Source organism: Rhea americana, unplaced genomic scaffold (genome assembly GCF_003343005.1).
Source record: "Rhea americana isolate MKP2758 unplaced genomic scaffold, rheAme1 scaffold_4, whole genome shotgun sequence".
Taxonomy (NCBI): Eukaryota; Metazoa; Chordata; class Aves; order Rheiformes; family Rheidae; genus Rhea; species Rhea americana.
In genome coordinates, this window is record NW_028186534.1 from 2,466,968 (window position 1) to 2,472,967 (window position 6,000).

Below are 6,000 nucleotides of genomic sequence, written 5' to 3' on the forward strand. Positions count from 1 at the left end.
GAGAAAACAGGCATCCCCTTAAAACGAAACTTAAAGATGGGATGTGAACGCTGGCTGTGGCAGGGGAAGTTTCCTCCAGGTCACCTGCAGCTCCAAGTGTCATGAGTTGCTGCTGGGGTGGCAGCGGGTGCCAGCGTTGGTGCGCTGGGAGCTGGGCTGGCTGCCACCAAGCAGCCCRTCCACCTTTACCAGGGAAGAAATGCTGTCTGTCTGTTTAGGTGAGAAATCTGTCTGTCCCTAGAGATCCAGGTCACTGTAAATGTAACACAAGCCCTATTTCCTGTTAGGAAAGGGGAAAAAACTGCCTGCGAATTGTCTCTGATGTGCTGCCAATTGTCAGAGAAGATTCAATTTGGCGGGGAATTACAGAGCTCTTAAAGAGCTGCACTACTGACAGAGATTTAGGGCAGTGATTCCTCCAGAAAAGGGAGATTTGCCTTTGATTCCCATAAAATCAGGGRTGTGACTGGTAGCGAGCTTCCCCTCCGTATTGCTCGAGGGGGAGAGGTGGAAGTGGTGATTCCCGTGAATCCGATGCCCAGGAGGGTTCGGGCCCTCGCGTGGTTGGAGGGCTGGCCTGGCCGGACGGGGCGATGGGCTCGGGCCGGTGGAGAGCCGGGGCAGAGCTTTCCCTGAACGCTCTGCACGGAAAGAGGAGAAACAGCTGATGAGCYAGGACCAAAAAGAGAAAAGAAGTTGCTCTGTATATGTGTGTGTGTGGTGCACACATGTGTTCACTGATAATCCAAGAAGGCAAATATGTGACCTGTGGAATGACCCAAAGCTGCTACAATAAATAGCGGTGTAGATCACTTGTGTATTTTCTTTTGCATTTCCTGGATCAAGGCCAATTGCAACTGTCATCTGAGACAGGGTTTGTCCTCCACGAATGCAGCAACGTGAGGGCAGGCAAACTAGATTGACTTATTTGGTGTCTTGTATGATTGAAAGGTAAAGGGAAAAAAAGGCGGGGGGCAGTGGYGCTGTTTTTCCTTATTTGTCCTTATGTCTATTGCAAAGAGTTTTCAGTAAACTTAGGCCTGAGTAGAGACCTGCTTCACTTCAGCAAGGCTGAGCTTCATGTGCTAGGCTTAGGAGCGTTCCTGTCTTCAGAAACATTCATCCTCCAAAGTTATCCGTGGCAAATAAGATTAAAAAAAGAGTCTATGCAAGGTGCCCCACAAAGTTACCCATCTGTTAACTGGATGTTAAACAGGCACTTTGCAAGTTGGCATTCTTGGTGCACTTATCTGCCTATGATGAGTCTTCCACAAAACAGASCATCTTTTCTATGGTAGCCTTACTGGCAGAGTAATTGTTAAATAAAAGCTGTAYAATCCGTCAAAATAACCCTAAACAGGCTTAGTTTTTATTTAGCTTAACTACCTCAACAAACAATAACTTGCTCAATGGTTGGAAGGGGACCAGAAAAAATGCAGAAAAACAATTTTTAAGAAGGCAAAGGATAAGGCTTTTGATGGCTGGTGCTCTCTCCTTGCTATCAGAAAGCTGGCTGGGTGGTCAAGGGTGATTTACTCTGTGCCTGACACTTTCTTTTTCTCTTCCCAGCACTCAGCAAGAGAAGGCACATTTTCACCGGTGTCTCTCCATCTGTGGGCACTCACCCTGGTAATGCCTAAGTATCTTTGAATCAGCTGGGGCATGCCTCACATCAGCAAAATTATTCTCCCTGCAGTYCTTTGCAAGCTGTTAACCTCCTCCTGTGCTACAGTCCAGGCTTCCAGGCAAGGTAGTGGAGATCTACCAAATTCTCTCAAGCYGTTTTTTCAAATTCATCAAGGTTTTGCCTGGAGGCTTGGAGCTTGGCAGCGAGCAGCTGGTTTCTTCAGCAGTGATACAAGGCGCATGGCCGGCCCCGTGCAATATGCCTGGCCTTCGACTGCACCCAGAAGTGCATCATGCTGTGGAAAGTACAGAAACTGCTTCTAGCATGAACGTATATTTTTCTTCCTCCTTTTTTCCATGTGACTCTTGCTTCAGAATAATGCTGGTGTAGGGGAGGAAAATACCTATTTTTTTATGAAAATGCAGCATTTTATTTCATCAAACGTTGCTTAAMAGAGACATGGGTTATTTGCTGGGCAAATGTTGGACTAGTCCAAACTAGTTCAAAGCCAGTGCTGCAGCCCAAAGCAGGTTCTTGTGAAGCTCGTGGCTGCTGTGGCCCCCAGCTTGTGTGGAGCAACCCATTATGTTAGTGAGAAATAATTCCTCAAGTGTTTCCCATCACTATCCCCTGCTTGTGGAAGAACTGCTGAACTGATCCTTCAGCCTTTTCCTGGCTGTCTCCTAAATGTGCTCCAAGCTTGTGGAGCAAGCTAATTGCATCCTGCTGCAATGTAATTTTTCTCTATATGGACACAGGTGATTGGGTATCCCATTTTGCACCAGATCAAGGTGGGAAGGTAATAACAAGAAAGCAAGATGTGGGGAAAGATCCTTCTTTCAGCCTCCTTATGTTCTGAAATCTCCTTTACAGAAGGCTCCTTCTTTCCAAACACCCTAAATCCTATTAATCCTATTTGKTTTTTTTAATCCTTTGAAAACTGTGCCATGATTGCTTGAGGAGGTCTGAGATCCACTCTGAGAAGGTAAAACGGACTTAATCTGTTTCTTGTGTGATTAATCTGTTTCAATATTCTTGGTCTGCTTTCACTAAAAATGTCAAAATTTAATGCTTTATAATTAATGTAGGTGACAGGCCTTTTAATATACTTTCCAATCTGAGAGTTTAGAGTAATTTCTATCTTTACAAACATRTGTTCACATGAGACCAATACTGTTCAGAGTGTGAGTGGGTTTAAATGAAATACCTAGGGAAAAAGTATCTTGAACAACAGAGTAATGGACTGCTGGGGAAAAAATTCTACCAAACTAACTCACCAAATCTAGCATACTGGGGAAAAGGTAATTTCTCCTGAAAATGCCTGCAGGGTAAAGTTTATTCTCCTTCTGGCAATCTGAGTAACAGAATAAGGATGCTCTAATAAATGATGGCAGAGGCTGAAAAAGGTGTAGGAGTGTGGAAAAGAAATCACTAGTCTACCTCAGCTCTGCTGGATCTGATAATCACTAGCAGATACGAGGCTGCCTGCACATCACTTCTGTCTGCGGGGTTATCTTGTCGTGGTTGTTTTGCTTGGTTTTTTTTTTTCCTTTCTTGTCCTTCCGTGGCGTGACACACACACCCATCGCAGAGGCACAGACGTACGCAAATTGCCTTATCCTCCTTGTCTCCTGCAAGAATAAGTATTTCCTAAAAATCTATCTCTGTTCCTCCCCTTACGGCTATGTTCTGCAGCTCTATAGGTAGCCGGTGGAAAACATCTTAACAAGGTTACCACTGTGTCCCACTGAAAGTAGCCAGCAACTCTTTTTAGTTTATTATTTGTGCTGTTAAGTATGACCTGGAAATTTGTATCGTTGTATAACCAGATGTCAGTTCCTTCAATTCCTACAAAGCAACTCTTTTTTTTTTCCCTTCCCCTCCTTCCCTGGCTACCCAGTGAAATGAAAAGCCCACAACATGAGTTCATGCTCCTAACGGGATGAGTATTGTCAGGAATATACAAGCTGTGGTTTTTCCTTTCTGCATCCTGAAAGTGAAGAAAAAAGTCCTTTGATGTATCCAAAGCTCTGTTACTCCTTTTTCTTCATTGAGCTAATAAAAGGTATCATTATATTATCACACTTGTGTCCCTTCCATGTTTTTCCTGGCCAATATGTTGCTTTGCAACAACAAGAACATAAAACATCCCATGAGAAACCCTAGGTTAAGTTTATTTGATTTTTTTTTTTTAACTTATGTTGTAATCAGGATTGTTTTGCTAACTTAGTTCACTGAGGTAGTTTTTGGTAAAGGCAAAGATTTGCTTAAGTGGCCAGAAAGAAAATACATATGACTGGTTTATGCCTTGCCACCCTGAATTGTAATGTTTTGTTTATTATGACTCTGGGCATGTTTTATTGGTGAGTGGAGAGGTCACAGCCTCGCATTTAGAACCTGTATTTGTGCTTTATGGGTTCTGGGATTTGAAACCACAAGCAGTCGCTGAACTTTTGGCTGCCCTAGGTAATGCTGTGTTGTGACTGAGTGGGTAGCGCAGGTCCTCCTCGCCGCGCGCAGCCTGCCAGGACCGACGGGGTGACACTGGCCTGTGACATGAAGCATCCAAAAGAGCAGGTAAGAAAAAGAGACTGAAATAGCCCCCCAGCCCTGCCAGCTTCTTGTCCTTTTGATGTTCTTCAGTTCTGAGCCTACTTGTCAGTCTTGGTTTTTGAAAATAATTTAATCTTGCAGTCCTTCATGGATTTATACCTCCCCTAGAGAATATGCTCACATTATGCCTGGATTCTACAGTGAGGGATCCCAATGTAAGTATCCAGCAGAAAAGTATCTCCACTCTACAGATGGGAATGTGACTTTGGGATTTGCCCAAGGTTTTGTTTTTCAAAGAAAGCAGCAGTAGAACCAAGGCACCTTCACTTCCARAGGGTTTTCCTAGCCTTAGACAGCAGTGCTGTGTTACACGGTGAGGGCATTGCCAAGGAGTACTTGGAGTTGTGGTAAACTTGAAAATACTGGAGGCAGTTCTACTTTATCTCTGTTCAAACAAAGGGGTAAACATTTCTCATATAAGGCATCAAGTGATGGGGGTTAAAGCAGGTGAAGAGCAGCCATGTGCTAATTGTGCTGTTCAGTTTCAAGGATGAGCAATTGTGGTATAACACAAACATATATTTACTGCAATCAGTGAAATCACAAATTCCACCTTGGGTGCTGAATGTTCAGGTGGTTTGTTGCCACACGTACCATGTAAAGCCTGAACCAGGGGTTCTCAAAAGGAGCCCAGACCAAAGGCCTTTTCTTTCATATTCGTTGTGTGTCCATGGCAGACGCCGCGTTCAAGGCAGCACGTGAGAATAAATTAATTTTCACTAACATAATGGCTTGTCCCATTTTTACAGAGGGAGAAACTGAGGTCCAGAGAGTTCATCTGATTGCATTAGCTCCCTCCACAGAAACAAACACCAACCCCCAGGCCAATGATTTCCTGCCTGCCCCTCCACGTTTCGTTCATCTGATGATGATTTATGTCACSTACTGATAGCAGCAGTTGTGGTGCACCCATGTCTTCCCAAAACAGTCACAGTGGTGTTTTGGATGTGGGCGATTACAGTGAAGCTACTACAGCACTCACCATTGGTCAACATAAACCTGTAAATCTCCTTAAAATAGTCCCAAATTCAGCATGTTCAAGTTTGATCACTCTCTATTAGGAGACTCCTTCTGTCAAATACTATTTTTCTTCAGGTCTTGGTGTACTATTTTGTAAAATCAGTCAGGGCAGAGAGCCTGGTTCAGTTTTCACTTCCAGTTATTTTGTTCTAAGCTAGTACAGAATAAGCTACTGATGAYCAGCTCGTTAGCCTCGATCTTTTTGTTTTCTTCATTGAGAGAATAAATGCAGTGAAATTGTCCTGCTTAAACCAATTGATCCCTTCAAATGTAGATTTAATACATTATAAATATAATAAAAATACAAATCTTTTGTCCAGGGTGTATATTTTTTCTTCCATTTTCCATTTTTTCTGATGTTATTTTTTCTTGGTCATTTACTAAATATATATACATTCTACTTATTTACTTCAGTATCCAGCTTCCAGGCTTCTTGTGGTTTCCCCAGAATTGCACAAGTTATTCATCGTTTAGCCTTGGAGAAAAAATGCAGCTGGAAGTCACCGAGGAAAGGGATCGCCCTGCTGGCTCATCGGGGTCAGGTATTGATGGGCTTTGGTGCAGGACCCACTAGTGAGGTGTGGAGATTGACGAGGAGAAAAAGGAGTCTCCCCAAAAGCTATTCAAAGATTTTCTGTGCTCATACTTTCGTTACTGTTTTTACAAGAGTATGAAGAATGAAAACAGCAATACAAATTCGCACAGAAGAGCAAGCGGCTGTTTGTAAATGAGTAGAACAA

The 6,000-nt window shown here is 43.3% G+C and overlaps 1 long non-coding RNA gene across 7 annotated transcripts in view; it reads left to right on the forward strand.

Annotated features, from left to right (window-relative positions):
• The window catches only part of LOC146590658 (uncharacterized), a 93,424-nt gene extending 89,715 nt beyond the window's left edge, over positions 1-3,709 (forward strand). For all 7 annotated transcript variants that reach the window (XR_014896918.1, XR_014896919.1, XR_014896916.1 and 4 more), the window contains one exon: positions 1,570-3,709. This is a non-coding gene — a long non-coding RNA (uncharacterized LOC146590658). The remainder of the gene's footprint in view (positions 1-1,569) is intronic.
• The last annotated feature ends 2,291 nt before the right edge of the window (positions 3,710-6,000 follow it).